The sequence below is a fragment of the Triticum aestivum genome, chromosome 2A, assembly GCF_018294505.1.
Source record: "Triticum aestivum cultivar Chinese Spring chromosome 2A, IWGSC CS RefSeq v2.1, whole genome shotgun sequence".
NCBI lineage: Eukaryota > Viridiplantae > Streptophyta > Magnoliopsida > Poales > Poaceae > Triticum > Triticum aestivum.
The window spans coordinates 86703180-86722426 of record NC_057797.1 but is presented as its reverse complement, the minus strand read 5'-3'; the positions used below and the strand labels follow the sequence as shown (position 1 = coordinate 86722426).

Below are 19247 nucleotides of genomic sequence, written 5' to 3'. Positions count from 1 at the left end.
CAAGAAAAGCTAAATTGGACTAAGCGTTTCGAAGATATTGAAAGTTTTAGTTGGTCCGCTGATGTGTCCAGTATTTTTTTTCCTTTTCCCATGGGTGCACTTACAAGCAGATTTTTCTTTCTTGTTAATGTGTGCACTTACAAGCAGAATACACTTGTTGAAAATCATGTCAACATACCTGAATGTTGGATTAAACACGATTGCAACGAATTACATCAATATATGGTGTTATATGCAACAAATCTATATAATGGGTATTGAGTAATATCACTCCAGCCTCCTCCTCCAAGAAAGAAAGTAAGGGTTCGTGCCTCTCGCCGGCGTCGGCGCAGGTCCACCTCGTCTCCGGTGGCCCTAGGGCCATAGAGGCGCGGTGGATCTTGGCAAGGGCCGGCGGGAGGGCTCCGTTTTTAGTCGTTTTTTCAATCTTGTTAGGGTTTGTGTCCTGCTTAAGAAGGCGAGATAGCGGCGGCTCCCTGAAGATGGAATAAAGGTCTCCCCGCCTAGCCCCCCGTTTTGGCGGTGCGTCTAGCATTGTTGGTGGGCGTGTGGGGGTGTGTCTCTGGCGGATCTATCTTTGGTGGATTTGCTCGGATCTCGTCGTTGTTCATCTACGTTTGTGTGTCTTCGGTTTGGGTCCTTCCGACCTACGTTATTCTTCATCGGCGGCGGTTGCTGTTCTGGGATGCTGGTACTATGGGGCCTTAGCACGACGACTTTCCAACTGTCTACTGCAACAAGTAGTGTTGCGGCCATGACGGTGGCGCGCCTTCGACTCGCTTCAGTGCTTGTAGTCGTCGCTAGGTGGCCTACGGATCTGGATGTAATTTTTATTTCTAGTGTTGGTTGTACTGCCATGATTGAAAATGAATAGATTGAAAGTTTTCCCCCAAAAACACCTATATAATGGGTGATTTGTGCAAAATCAATATCAATAGTTGGTGGTTTGTGCAATTTCCACTAAATTGGATCTGACGTGTAGGTGTATAATCCTAGCTGACCACTTTTGAAAAAGAAAACATTGGATGGCGCCTGCCCGTTCAAAGACCTGCACGGGCATGCTGTGTTTGTTTTAGAAAAGGAGGTTGAGCTCCGCCCTCTGCATCATACAATGTTACAGTCAAATTATTTTATTATTCAATAATGCGGTATAAAATAAAACATTGATCCTTTCGAATCCACTTTCTAGACAACAAAAATCACTCCTACAAACTTAATGATAATGATGGTCATGTTCATGGCCTTGCCCTAATCTCACCCCTGCACATACCATCTAAAATCGGAGCACCGGTCCAGCAGACCCTTCGCACATAGCGCATGCGCATGCTTCAGAAGTCGTCATCACTGTCTTTGGTGAACCCATCTTCGGTACATGGATCAATGAAATGATCTTGCCAGGCCCGTCGTCGACACCAGACAACGTCATTGCCCTGCACTCGTCCATCACCAAGAGTCCACCGCCGAGACCAGCTACACCGCGCCGCTAAGACTAACTGTCTTCGACTCGGAAGACCACGCTGCTCCACCTCAGGACCCATCCAGCCATCACATGCTCCAAAAAATGTACGACGCCACATTGTTGCCATCGTACGATCTAAGAAACCCGGATCTAGGACTTCTCCAGAGCAGCATGACGGGAAGATGACAGTTACAACAACGACATCTCCAACAAGCAAATGACGTAAATACACTACCATCATCCGCCATGACCGAAGTCGGCGAGGTTTTCACCGGCGGACGCACCTCGCCCTCGACGCCGCCTCTAGGCACCGCCACATGAAGCCACCTATTGGCCTGTCATCCCCGATGAAAGGGACGCCGCCGTGGTGATCGGAGCCGCTGCCCCGGGGGGCCTTGCGCCGTAGATCTCCGCCGAGTCTTACGTCCCCACGTTGTCACCGGACCAACGCCGTGCTACCGAGAGGAGCAGCCGTTGTAGGAAGATCTCGCGCCACGGACGCGAGATCCCCGTCGTACCCTTTACCGGCGGTGCACGGGTTTTCCCTATGGCCACCTCTAGGGACGGCGAGGGGGGCAGGGGGGCACGGGAAGGAGGAGGTGGTGGTGGCGGCGGGGGCTAGGGTTAGTGCCCCTGGTCGCCATGGAGAAGGTAACGCAAGGAACAAGATCTGTTCCTCTCCTTGCAGGTGAGTAGCATGTGAACACGAAAGACCAGCTTTTCAGGTCTTCTCAAAGCCACGCTGTGTATATAAGGCCGTCGACCGCTCCAGGTTTTCTCAAAGCCACACCACTACAACAATCACCAGACTACACATTTTATCATGGCGTCTCATGATGCTACCGCGCCTGTGTTTCATCCCACGGTCTGGGGTGACTTCTTCATCAACTACAATCCAGAACCGTTACTGCAGGCATGCTTTCTCTTGTTACAGCAGTAATAACAGCGTCCGGGAGCAGTACATTTTTTCAGTCTGCGTGTTTTTCCTTCGGTTTTATGGCCCGACCTAAAGTAATTACCTGGTCTGGACTCTGGAGCCATTGTTGAGATATATGCCTGGATTCTGTTTGTTTATTGGCTTTCAGTTTTGTTTCGATAGACCGATAAAACTTCAAGATTGCATTCAAACCCCTCTTCCGGAGATTTTGATGTTACAAACTTGGAACTATCATCTCATGTTTCTTTTTTTTTTCTTGTTTCCCTTTGCAGTTTCTATTTATATTTAAACATGTCACGGTCTGTTTTCCTGTTTGCAGAATAGCTAACATCTAATGGCTGCAACTTTAGCCAAGAACAATCTTTCCTTCTAACACTATTATTTTCTCCCCTTGTCACATGGTTAAATAAATTTCACCATGGACATGGTTTCAGTTAACACTGCGTAACATATATTTTGGTAATGCCATGTAGATGTCAGAGGAAAGGATGACGGAGAGGTCCAATCAACTGAAGGAGAAAATAATCGGGTTATTTTCATGCGGTACCATAGTTGAGCAACTGAACCTTGTAGACACACTACAACACCTAAGCGTAGATCATCATTTTCATGAACAAATTGACTCCACATTAAGAAGCACTCATGCTGGTGAATTCAATAGCTCCAGCCTTCATCATGTCGCCCTTCGGTTCCGCATACTGAGGCAGCAAGGCTTTTGGGTGTCTCCAGGTATTCACTAATAACCCAACCTCCTGAAATATTGTATTGTCCATAAAAGTTTCTTGTTTTATGTAAGTAGCCGTTGTCAAACTTCGAGTTTTTCGCTTGATGCAATTACAAATACGCAGAAACACTACATGCTTAAAATTCACATCATGTCACGTAAAAGCAGTTTGGTCTGGAATACTGATGTGTTGCTTGTTTTAAGAAAACTACAAAACGTATGCATGCAATTAAGAAGAGAGAATCACCAATGCTGCCCATATATGCTCATAAGATGTAACATGTATCTCTTCTTGCAGATGTATTCAGCAAGTTCAAAGACGAACATGGGGCCTTCCATGTTACCGTAACTAACGACCCAAGGGGGCTATTAAGTCTATACAATGCAGCATACCTTTTTATCCATGGGGAGACAGAGCTTGAAGAAAGCATCTCATTTGCGAGGCGACACCTCGAATCGATGGAAGGTAAGCTTGATTACCCATTGGCAGAGCAAGTCAGGCGCGCCCTTCACTCACTACCGGAATCGCCCCCTATGCCGACGGCCAGGGCCGTCGGCATAGGCCTGAGTCCCGTCGGGATAGACCTATGCCGACGGCCCCCGTCGGCATAGGGCCGTCGGCAACATATGCGTCGGCATAGCCAGGGAGGCCGTCGGCATATATGATACGCCGACGGGGACCGTACATCTATGCCGACGGCCCCGGCCGTCGGCAACTATCACGCCTAACGGCGGCCGCCGTCAAGTCTGCCCAGCGACTGGTCGCCATGTGGCACCCCTATGCCGACGGCCTAGCCGTCGGCTTAGTCAAAAACTATGCCGACGGCTCGACCGTCGGCATAGGTGTGCCACGTGGCGACTAGCCGCTGCTCGTGGACCAGGGCTGGGCCGTCGGCATAGTTTGAAACTAAGCCGACGGCCAGGCAGTCGGCATAGTCCTTCATACAGAGCTCCCAGTAGCTGACACGTGGGCGCCTATGCCGACGGTCTAGCCGTCGGCACAGTTTTTAAACTAAGCCGACGGCTAGGCCGTCGGCATAGGTGCCACGTGTCAGCTACTAGGAGCTCACGCTAGCCCTATGCCGACGGCCTAGCCGTCGGCATAGTTTGCTTTTGCTTTTTTTTTTCTTTTTTCTGTTTGTTTTCAAATCAATTCAATTCAAATAGCAGCACATATCAGCAGATATATATGATGGGATAGACATATAAAACACAACGGGATATCATCCGGCACCATCACAACAATATATGCATAAGCATCATCACACACAAGTCTCTAAATGAACATCATCACAACCAACATAAGCATAAGCATATAGAGAAGCACACAAGTCATCTAAATGATCATCACCACACACAAGTCATCTCAAGCATCATCACCACACACAAGGATCATCGAGCACCGCGGAGGTCGTCACCGCCAAAACGGCCGAAGCCCAGGTCGTCACTGCTAGCGGCAGCGCTACCGCCAAGACCGCCTCCGCCTCCACCTCCGCCTCCGCCTCCGTGGATCGGAGTGGTCGGGCTTCGTGTCTCCGGAGTGCTGCGAAAACCACCGCCAACGGTAGATCCACCTGTTCCCTGGATGTTGAAAAGACATATGCACGGGATATATGACTGTGTTGAAAGGCATGACATGATTTGGGTGAATAGATTGGGGATGAACTAACCGGCGAGGGGCCAGCGTTCTGTGCCACAAACTCCTCAAAGCTCTTCAGCACTGGTTGTGCTGGAGGGCATTGTGCTGGAGGGAAGTGAGGACACCTGTCGGCCGCTATATCCTGAAAAGCCTACTGCATCTGGCTATCCCTCTGCACTTGGTGTTCATAAAGCCTCTGATGCCACGCCATGGTCTCCTGGCGTGTGTACTCCAGGTAGGCCTACGGTATGACATGATGGAACTCATAAAACTACTAAATGCGGAAAATAAAGTGAGCAATGAAGATAAGAGGGAAAATACTTACAGATTGTTGCTCCTAAAAGAGGGACTGTGTACTGGTCACTGGCTGGTTCGTGCGCTGGCTCAGGCTCGGGTCGATCCGACGAAGCTGTGTGTAGGAGATACTAGGAGTGATCACAGCATCGAGAACCGCCTCCCGACCGTGCTCCTTGGGCCCCATCCTCACCACCACCATGTCGTCCAGAGGCACCGCAATGGGGTCAGGTGTGTCAGGATGTAACTTTAGATACGCTTCGGAGTAGGCCTTCTTCCTCCCTGCGGTCTTCTTGCCGTAGTACTTGGTCTCGCCAGGCTTGGGGTCCTTCCGCGTATGGGCGATCTCCCACGCCTGTATGTGTGAGAGCGGCCGCTTCAGTTTCTCCTCCTGCACCACCAAACAGAGGTTAGTCATACATAAAAAAGTGATGGTAAATAGAAGAAGAAGAATGTTTAATGGGGTTAGTCAGTGGACCTCCCTACCCGATTGTGTTAGGTCAGCCCATAGAAACACTTTGGAGCAACATCCGGGTCAGACTCACAGCAAGATCCCCTCCGTGTAGACCCCACGCGTCCGTTTCCCCCCTCCAGGTGCCGGCGGCAGCGCCGTCCGTGAGGGGGGGCACACCCCGGAGCCCCAAGACGGGCGTCTACGCATGCATGAACACTTTCACATATGCATCGGGACCCGTGCGATGTTTCGGTGACATAGCTACACCCCGAATCCCCCCACCAACCAGAATTCCTTCCGTGTCGACCGTTTCCCCCCTCCGTGACACGGCGATAGCGAAGTTCTTAACGGGGGGCAATCGATATACCATCGGGTATGTTTTTTTAGATAAGGCATAATTATCTTATGCAAAAGCAAAAAATAAAATAAAGTAAAAATAACAAAACAAAGTAAAAATAAAAAAAATAAAGTAAAATACACGGATCGATGACGGAGGTTGTCCCACGGATCGATGACGTGGCGTGGCACACGGATCGATGACGTGGCGAAGGGGCCTATGCCGACGGCTGTGCCGTAGGCATACCTCTGCCACAGATAACCAAAGTAAAAATAAAAAATTAAGTAAAGTAAACATATGTCGACGGCAAGGCCGTCGGCATATTTGTGCACACACAGATCGATGACGTGGTGTGGCACACGGATCGTTGACATGGCAGAGGGGCCTATGCCGACGGCTGCGGCGTAGGCATACCTCTGCCATAGATATGCCGACGGCTGCCGTTACCGGCCGTCGGCGTAGGATCAACGCTGTCAAATGGTCAGCGCTGACCGGGCAGGTGGGCCCGGGCTATGCCGACGGCCTATCCTATGCCGACGGGCCCCGTAGGCGTAGCTCGGGCGGTCCCGACGGCCTCTTCTATGCTGACGGCCCATGTCGACGGCTATTCTACGCCTACGGCCTATCCTTGGCCGTCGGCATAGGTCCATAGATGCCGACGGGGGCCGTCGGCATAGATTTGGCCGTCGGCAACCCTAGTTTTTCTGGTAGTGACTTGCCGCTGCCAAGGACCTTGAAGAGAGTAGAGGTGCTGCATTATATGTCAGAGTACAAAGAAGAGCCGCCGCACAACACCTCCATTTTGGAGTTCGCCAAACTGGATTTTAACCTTCTGCAACGTCTCCACTTGAAGGAGCTCAAGGCTCTCTCTAGGTAACATATACTACCTCCGTCCTGATTTATTGGTCCCTTTAGTATTTTGTGTCAAATTTTGACCATGGATTGAATTAACAAAATGTTAATGCATGTCATAAAAAATAGTATCATTGGAAACCATGTCCAAATACGAATCCAGCGACATAAGTTCTGATGACATGCATTAACATTTTGTCAGTTAAATCTATGATCAAATTCTGGCATTAAAGAATAGATAAAAATCAAGTTCTTGATATTAGGATGCTGATCCTTTCGCATTTTTCCGGAACAAAAGATAACTTTCAGTCATACTTCTCATAAATTGAACCTAGCAGCAATATCGTTTTTACAGAACACTAACAACAAACTCACTTTCAGATGGTGGAAAAATCTTTACAGAGAAGTGGGGCTAAACTACTCGCGGGATCGTGTGGTTGAGTGCTACTTCTGGGCGTATACAGCATACTATGAGAAAGAGTATACACGTGCAAGGACGATTCTTGCCAAGATAATCGCAATATCTACTCCTAACTAGTAGAATGCCCGTGCGTTGCTACGGGCTATAATTCATATAAATAAATAAAACAAATTAAGGTCGTCTCCAAGGTCGAAGCTCATTTCTCTCTCAAATGTCCGGGCGTGTTCGGGCATTAAACGGGCGCCATGCAGGCTCTCAATAACCAACTGGATAGTCCGGGCTCCCCAAATCCAGCCCATATGGGGATAAATGTGATTGCCCGGACTATATGTCATGTTATCTTGAACACGTAGTCCCAACACAAAAACCCCACCCCATGACGCACTTTTCCTTTTTCCTGCCGGACCCTCCCCTTCTCACTCATTTCCTGATGCAGCGGGGCATTTCTCGTTGGAGCCCTCTCCTCTAAAACCTGATGTGACCCAGCTCATCTTCACCATGGCGCCTTCTCTCCTTCAAACCGTACTTACCCGCGGAACGCCAAGGATGAGTCCCCCGCCAACCGCCCTGCTTTCCACCATGATCACCTCTCCATGTGTTTGTGTCTATTCACCACCGCCATCAGGGGGGGGGGGGTGTGCTGCTCATGACGCCCCCAAGCTAAGAAGAAGGATCTGATGTCTCTTGAAGCATTGTCACATTGTACCATAACGTACAATGTCATGCATTGCGACGAAAAAAATGGTGTCTGTTGTTGGGCATGCAATTGATACATACCCTGCCCGTTATTAACTCTTGAAGCAACCAAACCAATGCATTTATCCTTCTATCCTAACCAATCAATTGTACGTGTTGATGAAAAAAATATGAACCGCCCGCTCATGCAGTTTGCTACATATGGCATCTCTAATGAAATGCAATTTGCCACATTTTCTAAAGTAGGGATATTATTCCACTTAGACAGTCGTAATTGATTCGACCAATCCCAATCCACATTCGGCTCACTCTCAACCCTCACTCTTATCACAAAGTACATTAACTCATGTTCTAAGTGAGCCAATGACCGACAACATTGTGGCATGCTTGCAACATGGGACAAGGGCGACAATCATCCTCTTGTCTTAGTGCTACTACCTCCTGGTTCTATATTGGACTTACCCTTCATCCGGGCTCTACCATGATGGCATGACACTCATGTGTGGCCACGGAAAAAGAAAACTATGAATAGAAATGTTCTTCCAAAGCATGAAAAATGTCAATGTTTCTCTCCTCTTCCCTCCCTCGCGCGCACATGCCTGATTTGTGATACAAATTTATGTACCCGTGAGAAGAGCAAGAAAAAATCCCCTCACTTTCTATCTCCTACACCAAAAACTGCCTTGATGTCACAAAATTTACCAATTCTACGCTCCAATAAACCCAATGAAAGAGAGGGCATATCATGTTGGAACCTTGAGTTTCCCTTCAACACAAGTTGGACCCGTCAGCTAAATACAACATTCAAAATGTTCGGAGTTATCAGGGAAAACCAGCTAAAACGTAATAAACAAAAATCTATACAAAGAGAAAATTTAAAGCACACACCCAATGAACGAATCAAGCTCACATGACAACTTAATATAAGCTTATTGTAGCTATTCTAATATCTGAGAAGTGCAAACTGTAAACGCCATTGTCTACTGTACGAATTCTTAAGAATAAGAGTGATGTTACTATGCAAGATACAAACTTGACAGCGACAATGTACTATGGATGCAGGATGTTGTTTATGATTGATTGGTTAGGCTAACTTGTTAGAGGCCAAAAACAAAATAAAAAACTTGTTGGCTGGTTGTGATCCTCTATCGAACGGAACTATAAATGAAGCCGCCAACGCATCATCAAGAATTAAAGCCATGGCTCTTCTAGAAAAAAAAATAGTGATGTATTGAAATATGTATTTGACGGATTGAAGGGAATCATAACTGGTCAACTCATTGTATCCTTCAATACCTAAGATGAAAAAGAAACACCCCAATATAATTACATATTCTCTGACCACCCTCTACACAAGTTCACAATGAGGAAAAATGATACATTCAATTCTGGACAATAGATTAAAAACCCGTTTGCTCTATGTATCAAGAAAAACCGCTGCTAGAGTTCAACAAGTAAAACATTGCTCAAGAACGGATGTGTGATTTATAATATTCTGAAGATTACGTGAAACAGAACCTTGCTGGAGCGACACTGTTCCACATACAAATGCAAATACCCACCTTGGATAATCTTCCTGTGAAACCATCCCATATCTTCTTATTAAATTCATAATATGTGCTGTCACCGAATTGGAATCCATGAACTCTCTCTAATGTTGTAAGCCCACAAAAGAAGTATATATTTGAGTTTCAGAGAAAAAAAATAAGTTTGTACCCATAACGACATAAGTTGCAAGGACTCTATTGAACATAGAAGCTTCCAAAAAAAATTAATTAAAAAAGGGTATCCTCTAAATCTAGCGTAGATGCATAACAACTGAAAGTAACAAACATACATGCGCCATAATTTTACTAATAACTACTTGCCTAGACATAATGGGAGTCGTTGACAAAGGAGGTAGATCCACATCCTGCTATGTATGAGAGGAACATCAGCTATGAAATTTATCTTCGAGATACTTCCATCTTATACAGGCTAAAATTAACTTGTCAACACACCTTTGACTTGAATTAGCATGGCTCTTACAATACAGAGTGTTCACTATTTTTCTGAAACCTACCTTTCTGAATCAGAATCAACAATACAGAGTGATCACTATTGAGTACTGAACTACGCATAGTTTGCAATTGACGAAAAGCTTCATCAAGTATATCTGTGTATATAGAAGAGGCCAAGGAGAGTACTCTGGCGAGAGCGTACGTCATGGAGCGAGGCTCCAGTCCAACACTCCCAGCCCTCCCATGAGGATGCCCACCATACGTTGCAGTCCTGTAGCTTGTTAATTAAGTACAAAAACGAGAATCGATACCTAAGAGAAAAGTTGTTTTAGAGCTCACATGCTCCTCAACTAAGTAGATGACTGGAATAATACCAATGGTACACAATCTGGGTGAAGCACAAGCCTTGCGCGTCCTCCACCATGCTCCTCCTCCTCCTCTAAGTCCAGAGCACCGGCCGGACCCATTTTCGTTCTGCCTAGGTATAGTCTGCCGAGGTGGCAGGCTGGCAGCAGCTTCGCGACAGCCTCCTCCAAGCTCCAGTGAACTGGCAACGTTGGTGCCAGCGCGCGGCGCAGTGGAGCTTGCCCCCGGCAGAGCTGATCTCCGAGTCCCACATGGCGCCTTGGCAGATTACGATCTCGTGTCGCGTCGAAGAGGACGACCATGGTAGTGCGCGGCCGGGTAGGGCATGGCGGGGATGAGACGTCCGCCCATGATGCGGTTTTGTCGGCTGGCGAGTAGCTGGTCGGAGGTGGCTGGCATCGACGAGAACGGCACGGTGCCGTCACGATCGGACCCGGCCGTCGAATGGAAGGAACGCGCTGGCAAGGCGATCCGGTGCGTCCACGATGGCTGCACGAGGCAGCGCTACGCGCCCGTGGCCGGCAGTAGGTGCACCAACGAGTTCTGCTCTGCTCGCCCTACCATGTGCACGTTCAAAACTCACCCGACCATGCGCACATTATCCGCCGCCGCCGCGTCTGCCTCGTCCAAAACAGCTTGGGGGAGAGACGAGGAGGATTTGAGGAGGCTGCGGAGGAAGGAAGCAAGATTTACGGGATAGGCGGACGAAGGGGTGGGGTTTCATTCGATCGATGGGAGGCGGGGGTCCAAAGCGTGGGGTTTTTAGGAAGGTGATCCCATATGAAACTTGTGATTGTCAAGCATGGCACGCGTGATTAGTGATTTATTATGAAGAAATATATTATTTTATTATGGAAGATTATCGAGAAAATCTCGTGTCTGTATTTTAGGAAGGTGATCCCACATATATGGCGTAATTTCTGAATTCTGAATTACTTATTGTTTACATAATTGAATTGAATCAACACCTACCAAAGGAACCATGAAACAAGATCTCTCCTTAATGGGGTTTGGTTTTTTTAATGGGAGGAAGAAAAACCAATGAGAGAAGGTGGGACGAAGTAAAACCGGACGAAAAAAAGTCAGACGAAAAAAAACCAGACGAAAGTAGTGGGACTATTCAACCAACTCATCCATTAGGAGTAGAGATGGACGAGTTGGTTGAATAGTCTTCGTCTGGTTAATTTTCGTCCGGTTTATTTTCGTCCCACCTTCCACCGCCCCTCCCACGTTAATTTTTTCTTTTTCGCACTTAAAACCGAATCGTGTTTGATACTCCTTCCATTTATTCGTGTTTGCTTTGATTAGTTGTCGATTCAATTCAATCATGTAAATATTTGATGATTAAGAATTCAGAAATAATACCATATACATGAGATCACCTTTCAAATAGATCAACTCCCTCTCCGATTTATTTCTCCCACTGATCCCCTTCCATACTTAGCTCCCAAAATAAACCATATCACCACGCATGAAAAAAAATCCCATAGAACACCGCTCCCCTCCATCCCCTCGAACTATCATTTTGTCCTAGGTCGACCCCCTCGATCGCGGCCTCCACCGTACGATCTCGCCGCCGCCGTATGGGATCACCTACGACGTACAATCTCGCCGCCACTGCAAGCCTTTCCTCCCACCCCGCCTCCTCTCGTCTCTTTGCCCCCGATCTAGATGGCGCCTCCAATCTCGGCGGGGCGGCGACCTCGAGCGACGGCAGCACTGCTGGATCTCCTCCACCCCCACTCAATCAATACTGGTACCCGAGGCTCTCCTCCTCGACCGACCGCGAGCAACGCCGCCGCCTCACCGTCTTCTTCTACCATCACCAACCGCCTGCTCGCGTCCCCGCCATCCCCTTGTTTGTGGTCTGTGATGGAGTGAAGTATCGATGACCATCACCTCTCCCCCGCCATCATATTCCCTAGAGGTGGATACAAAGCTTTGGGATGGCCCACTCGGTGCCGGCTGGAACACCGACGACGCCGGGCTCCTCGGCGTGGCTCCCGCGAGAATGGGTGCACATCGGAATCTGTCCTGGTTTGTGTGGTAGTAGCATTTTTTTCTTTGATTGTACGTAGCTTTTTAAGTTTCTTGATCAAATGGTGTTTGATCGGATTTTTTTTTGGTCATCAACGCCAGCGATTCCATGGCGAAGTGATTGTGTTCGACAACAGTAACTTGGGTTGGTTTCCATCTATAGATTGTAGATGAGAAATGATACCTGGTGGAGGCAATGTTCTGTACAAGTGCTTGATTAGAACGACACTGCAAATAAATTGGTGACAAGAGGCAAATTCTTGCGGTGCCCGATGAGGACATACTCCTACATCGATCCATGTACGAACTGGGAGCAGCATCGATCCGATGAACGCACAAGGAATATCCAACAGATTACCCTTACTACTATATTTTTTATCCATGAATGTCATCTTGGGCCCCTGTACGATTTGATTACATGATGTTGTGTCCTCAAACTTTACTCTGAGTTATTTGTTAGATGCTCGGTGAAATTCAGAATTATTTTTCTTCTGTCTTCCCAGTGATGGAAGGTAGATTGAGCTGATAAATTTCTGCACCCACCTTGAGGTCCATAACGTTCTCCTAATTGTATGCAGCACAACCGTAAAGATGTATTTGTTTGAGGGAGAGGACTGTCTCTTATCAGAAGCAACATTATGTGATCATCATGTGTTGGATCTTGGTCCCCTGTATGAGTTGAATACATGATGTAGTGTCCTCAACATTTACTCTGAATTATATGTTAGATGCTCGATGAAATTCACAGCTAAGCGTTTTTTTTTCTTTTGTCGTGCCAGTGATGGAAGGTAGATTGAGCTGAAAATTTTCTGCACCCACCTTGAGGTCCATAAGGTTCTCCTAATTATATGCAGCCCAATCGTAAAGATATATTTGTTTGCGGGAGAAGACTATCAGTTATCAGAAGCAACATTATGTGATCATCATGTGTGAGAGAGACGGCAAAGAGTATGTGATATTTATTTCTGTGTGGACTACTAATATGTATTGACTGTTCATGTTGCTACAGTAGGTTCATGATTGATTATGGCAACAAGGAAATCACTCGAGAAGGATTTTATTAGTATGCACACTTTGAGACTTGAGAGGCTGTTATTGATTAAGGAATCTATGTCTGCTAGAGAGGCTGATGCCAAATCAGCATCGGAAAAGGGCAAGATAAGGGGACTGAGGTGAAGTCCTTTCTTCTCTGTCTCTATGCTATGCTGATACGTTCAAACCAGCATTTTAAATATCGATACCTATAATTCATTGATTAGCTCAAACAAATGATACTAGACAGAAGAATACTGCAATTGATCTATGAAAATTTGTTAGATTTTAGTATCTATCTAACATCTAAGAGAAAAAATGTGATGAACATTTTTTCACAAGGTTATGTATATCTTTAAAATTTGGTACTGAGAGAAGGCCTTAAATGCTTGCAAATCCTCTGTTTTAAGAGCAGCACCTGGATCCAACGAACCAAATATGCAAGCACGCAATACAATGATGTTTTTTCTTCTCCATTACTGAATCTTCCTTTTATAAGTATTTAGTTTGGAAGGCAGTATCTAGATATTCGGAGAGATTGGTTGCACGCTGCGAGTTTATCCGATTCAGATCCATGTCTTCTTTCGTACTGCATCTTCTAGCATTGCTGTTCGCAGGTTGTCCATGCTCCCTTAGATCCTTTCTCAATGGATATTCAGATTTTTTTTTCATATGGTTGCAAACATCCCTTGCTCCATGACAACACTCTGCCCCACCGTTCTACTATTGCTCAGTAGTTCACTTAACATTGGACTTAATAGTAAAACAAAGGTAAATTTGTGGAGTTAGACAATACAGTACACTGCTTCTCAATAGCCTAATAACTTCTATATTTTTTTCTATTGTGTTTAATTTCCATTTGCTCTAATTTTATTTTCTCAGAGACATTTCATTAGCTAATACGCCGGCCTTTTTTTACCCTTCTGATAGTAGGAGTCGTCCAGTTTGTGTTGTGTGTTGGATGATACTTATGAAGGATATTTTAAATATCATGGATGAAATATATGTATCATGTTGTTTCGCTTAAATAATATTTTTGTATTTTCCCTCCTTTCCACTTTAGGACTATGAACTTTCGTTCTCTAAATGTTTTCTTTTTATACACGGGCTCAGTCTCTTTTCATCAGTGTTAATGACAACAAGTGAAAAGGTTTCTGCCATGCCAAGTAATAGCTTAGGTTAATGGCTAAAAGCAAGGTATATCACAATTCATCATTGCTTAAACCTATTGTAGACGCACTTCAATTATGTTCCGCAACTTGCTGACTTATGTTTTTAATATAATTTCATGTTGCTACACTATTCATGTCGTCGACAAACATTGTCTAATTGCCTGCTTAATGAGGCTAAGGCCGCGCTTGGGTCATCGTTTTCAGCCCCAAACACCTGTAAAACATGCACCCGTACAAAAAAATCAGTTGTAACTGAGTTCAGTGCTTGGATGGTCGGTTTTGGGACATATTTACACTTGTTTTTAGAATACACCGATTTTCAGCCGGTATGCGAAACACTGGTCAACCCATCTATTTTGTACCTCCGTACTCTCTCTCTCTCTCTCTCTCTCTCTCTCTCTCTCTCTCGCGCGCGCGCGCGCGGGGGAAACCTAGGCGGGCGAGCAGGAGAACATGCACCGCCGGCAGAGTGTGCAATCTTATGAAATCACTATGGGACACAGTTCCAATAAAGAAAAGTTACACTTCGATCTTAGCGTCGTTAGCGGAGACAAGGATGTTTCCGGCCGCCATGCACGCATCTTCTATAATTTCAACACCACTGGTAGGTCAGCAGCTGCGACCCACCCAAAAATCCCGTCAGTTCAACGCAGTTATGGTCGATTGAGAGCGAGCGACGGCCGGACTAAGGGCAGCAGCGGCAACTCTCATATTTCAGTTCTACTCTTCCATCTTGTGTTGGCTCTGGTGTACGACTACATGCGGTGGCGGCCTGTACAAGGGTCTGTCGATAATAGCTGAGCACGACAAGGCGACCCGAAGGAGATGGAGGAAGACCAGGTTAAATTAGTGAACTGCCCTATATGGAATCGCTAGAAAAAAATCATGTCAATTTCCTCTACCGCGCCTCCACTCTGCAAGAAAAAAAAGTCCAGGCTATATACTCTAGACTGTTGGATTCATCTAGAACCCTAAAAAGATCGGTTTGATCTGTAACATATCATCTACAAAAATTGATTTTTTACATTTTAATATTTTTGCATTGCTCTTGACTAGATTGTTTTGTAGGGAGCATAGGAGAGCAAGATGGGGTGGTCTGCATCACCTTCAGTTGGCACATGCGCATGCACCTGCAGTAATCATTATCTTTCCCATGGTTAAGATGTATGATGCATGAACTTCTAATATTTTGATGTTAATTTCAAATGGCTGATGGAAGATAATTTGCTTCTAATAGTTGTTATGTATTGACCCTTGCTTGTTCTTGTTGTAGATGAAATTGGCCTGATAGCTCTTATGTTAGCACTTTCTAAAGTTCACATTTATTTGTGTGCTCAAGAAATATCTGGACAATCTTTTGCTAGCGGTAAGTTTCATGTTTGTGACTTTTTGCTATGTCAAACGAAGAACAGAAGCCCGAAGCCCGTTACTGTGTGAAGGAATGGCCTCCTTCTGAAGATATTTAATTCACCATGCTTATTCAGGTGCGAGTTATGTTTTTGACTGAGATATTTTTCCACTTTATTCCATGTTAAAAAATAAATTAGTATTCAGTTATTGTATGTGTGTGTTAGACGAGTTGTTTCTTTCCATCTTCAGGTCGAAGTAGTTGTTTGAGTGCATTAGCCTTTTCATTTTCTATTGCCGCGGTCTATTTTATTCAACCTTGGTGTCCTTAAATTGCTTTGTTCACATATTTCAAAGATTATGAGTTTGATTTCTACCTGTGTACCTATGTTGGTATTCAGGTTAGCTTTCCCTATATAATTGTTGCATTTAATTTATTTATTTTTACTACACTTTGTGACCAGTTTGTGACGGAATGGTCTGATTGCTGATCCGGGTTTTTTGCATTAGCGATGAAGTAGATGAGTGCAATGTGGTTGAAGAAGGGAAAGGAACAGTAAGACACTTGCTGTCATTCAACCTCTATTTTTTCCTTGTTATTTTGTTCCCTTGAAACAAATGGGCACTTGAAACAAGTTCAATTCAATTTTCCACTTTTTGGCTACCTAACAAGAGGCGCCCTGCAATCAGAATTTGATTTCGATTTACACCTATGTACATTCGACATCACTTGCACATATCATATGCTATTTTTTTACTGCTTAATGTCCTATTACTACTGCAAAACTGGACATAAGAGTTTCTTCTCATCCAGCCCAGCTCCACGGGAATGGAATGAGAAAACGTGTAAATTTCTCTAATTCCATAATATTTAAAAATATTATGGTACGGATAGATACACATTAATAGATAATATAAAAATTATTTTTTATATAAAATTTGTTAAAATAGAAAAATATCTTGCTCCAGGTTGCGGTGCTGCTCCTATTACAGAGAGCATGCTAGATTATTTTTTCCCTATGATTTCAAGATAATGTTCCTTTTATGATTGTAGAGCGAGATGAGATATTTTGAAGCGACATCAATTCTAGAGAAAGATGGACGATGTGCAGGGAAATGAGGGGTGGAGGAAAAGATGTCACTTGTCTTCTCAAAATTAGAGGGTTAAAGAGGTAGGACAACTGCCAAGGAGGAAAGTGCAGATGAAGAGAGCAGATATGAAGGGGAAGGAGGGGCGGAGAAAAATATGTCACTTCTATTCTCAAGTAGAAGATGGTTTGAAGAGACATGACAACCACCGAGGAGGAAATAAGCATGAGCGAGAATTAACTCACATTTCTGAAATAGAACAAATGTTTGACAATGTCTTCTTTATTCCTGCAATGCAAGGGTAGCGGCAGCTGGGCTTGATTAATTGCACTCTTTGAAGGATTGACGATTGCTGCAGCGTCTGATCATGTGAGGGTAATAAATATTTTTCTTGCTAAAAAACCGTTGTCACTTGGAATAATATACGACGGGGACCTCATTGGAGTTTATCTTATACCAAAAACCATGGACTGGTCAATATGGACTCATACGTGATGTCATGGGCATGATTACACTCTTTGGAGGATTCTCAAATGTGGCATCATTATGTGTGGGTTATAATATTCTTCTTACTAAAAAACCGTTGTCAATATAAGACCAGGGCCTCATTGGAGTTTATCTTATACTAAAAACCATTGAATTGTCAGTATAGATACTCAAATAATTTACAAGGCCCGTAGCAACGCACGGGCATTCTACTAGTAATAGTAATGACAGACGACACTTACGATGTCCGTGCTACTTTGGTGGAGTGTAGACAGCTCAATGAAGCTATACAAAGGTTGGAGTTGTCATGAAGCATGATACTAGCTGCTTGATCTTCTTAACTTGAGAATAAAACATGAGTCACAAAATTGCATTCAGTGGTGTAGCTAATTAATCTGTATGCAGATGGGAGGAGAGTGCTATTTCTCTTCTACCAGAGTACTTACAGAAGTTCTACCTCAAGCTGATGAGCACCTTCAAGGAGTTTGAGGACGTATTGAAACCGGATGAGAAGTACCGGGTCGCTTTTAGCACAAAAGCGGTATATCACTCTCATCTCACAACCAAACGACGACTATTTTCCCTAGCTACTTTCTATATTTATTTTTCCGTTATCTTTCTGTAACTCTCAGTCACAAATTTTACCCTTTTTCTCACAACACCTACCACACTTGGGACTTAAAAAAAATAGTGGTAATGTATAAAAAATATATCTCTCCGAGTTGATGACTTTTCACATCAGAAGATCTCCAGTTCACAGAACTTTATGCTACATATGCAGCATGCTCTGCACAAATATGTAATACTGTTTAGATCTAGAAATCATATACATCGATATGAGATAAAAGTATTACTAGAAATTCAGTACTGATATAGGTACTCCCAGCCCAAGTGGATAGCAAATCCGATTCTATATCATAATAGCGAAAAACACATGTATATTTCAAATATTAATTGTCTACATTCATATCCACGACGCCGACATATCGAAATCTTTCATCAGAAGTACTAATACGGTTTCACTTTCTCACTTGTAGTTTCAAATATTATCAAGCAACTATCTCCAAGAAGCCGAATGGTTTCATCAGAATCACAAGCCAAGATTCAATGATCAAGTGAAGGTATCTGGTGTGTGCTCAGGTGGACCATGGGTATGTGTTGGGTTGCTAGTGGGTATGGGCGATACTGCAACCAAGGAGGCACTGGAATGGGCCCTCGGCTGTACTGATGCCGTCAGGGCTTGCGCAGAGGTGACACGTTTCATGAATGATCTTGCTTCATTTAAGGTACAAATTACAATCTCCAAGATTACCAGCCGTATTCCTTACCCTGATTAAGCATTTGTTTGTTCACAGCGTGGGAAGAACAAAAATGATGTGGTCAGCTCCGTGGAATGTTACATCAGTGAGCACGGTGTGGCGAGTGAGGTCGCCATTGCCAAGATAGGGTCTCTGATCGAAGATGCATGGAAGACTACGAACCAAGCACGCATTGAGCTCCCTGAGATGCTGCTCCCGGCGGTGCAGCGAGTCGCAAATATAACGATCAGCATGCCCTTCATGTATGATGACAAGACAGATGCCTTTACGTTCAGCAGCCATCTTGAGGGGACGATTAAGCGACTGTTTGTCAGTCCCATTGAGCTCTAGACATGAGGATGTGGTACATGCCTGTTCATGAAATCATCCACGGACAGAAGCAAGCACCAGCTACCCTGTGCTAATGAAAGATGTATCCTTCCAATCTGCTGCACCTTGGCTTCATCATTATCTTTTGTGAACAATTTACAATGAATACAATAAGGCTTGCATTATTTGCTATTACTTGAAATGCACCAAAACGTAGCTTCAGTTTTCTTATCAGGCTTACTGTGCATTATTTGGTGTGTATTTTGTGAACAATACT

At 44.8% G+C, this 19247-nt stretch overlaps 1 long non-coding RNA gene and 1 pseudogene across 1 annotated transcript; both read left to right on the top strand.

Moving 5' to 3' along the window:
• The first annotated feature begins 2282 nt into the window (after window positions 1-2282).
• Window positions 2283-19006, top strand: LOC123187696 (tau-cadinol synthase-like; annotated as a pseudogene).
• On the top strand, window positions 11662-17306 carry LOC123187697 (uncharacterized). The gene is made up of 7 exons (XR_006494095.1): window positions 11662-12907; window positions 12996-13164; window positions 13226-13388; window positions 15489-15584; window positions 15694-15904; window positions 16232-16323; window positions 16822-17306. It is a non-coding gene; the product is annotated as an uncharacterized lncRNA (long non-coding RNA).
• Window positions 19007-19247: the final 241 nt, after the last annotated feature.